The following is a 977-nucleotide window of genomic DNA, read 5'->3' as shown; positions in this document are numbered from 1 at the left end:
TCTGGAGGACCGCAGGTGTCCCAGTCTAAGTACCTTCAGCTTTCACACACACACACACACACACACACACATATACTCAGACACACCTTCCTGCCACACACACATTCTGCAGTAGGCACAGGCACCACCATCCCCCCAACACACAAACACATGAAATGAACTGTACATGCAGTCCTGTACATGCACAACATAAACATTTTAATCACATGACTTACTCCAGACCAATAATATCAGAGTCCTCTTATTTCTGTTTCTTTCTCACACTCACTCACTTTCTCTCTCTGTCTCTCTCTCAGGTTATGTCCTCCCTTCCTTCCTTCCTTCCTTCCTTCCTTCATTCTCTCTCTCTCTCTCTCTCTCTCTCTCTCTCTCTCTCTCTCTCTCTCTCTCTCTTCTCTCTCTCTCTCTCTCTCTCTCCTCTCTCTCTCTCTCTCTCTCTCTCTCTCTCTCTCTCTCTCTCTCTCTCTCTCTCTCTCTCTATCACCCTCTATCTCTCTCTATCTCCCTCTACCTCTCTCTCTATTTCTCTCTTTCTCTACCTCTCCCTATCTCTTTTATATCTCGCAATCTCTTTTTATATCTATCTATTTTTGATCTCTCTCTATCTCTTTTTATCTCTCTATCTATCTTTATCTATCTCTGTCTTTCTCTATCTCTCTCTCTATCTCTTTTTATCTCTCTCTATCTCTTTATCTCTCTATCTATCTCTATCTATCTCTATCTTGCTCTATCTCTCTCAATATCGCTCTCTATCTCTCTATCTCTCTATCTCTCTCTCGTCTGTGTCTGTCTGCCCCTATCTCTTTGTTCTGTGTCCCTGTCTCATTTCTTTCAAAGATCAAGTCAATGTTTACTGTATATCTTGTTCTCGTATTATTTGAATGTGTGTCTGTGAGTGTGTGTGTATGTGTGTGTGTTTGTGTGCATAGCCTCCAAGCACTTTATGAACACTTGAAAAACTACTTTTACACACACAC

This window comes from Hypomesus transpacificus, chromosome 6, assembly GCF_021917145.1.
Source record: "Hypomesus transpacificus isolate Combined female chromosome 6, fHypTra1, whole genome shotgun sequence".
Lineage (NCBI taxonomy): Eukaryota > Metazoa > Chordata > Actinopteri > Osmeriformes > Osmeridae > Hypomesus > Hypomesus transpacificus.
The sequence above is the reverse complement of the archived record's forward strand: the minus strand, read 5'-3'. Positions refer to the sequence as shown.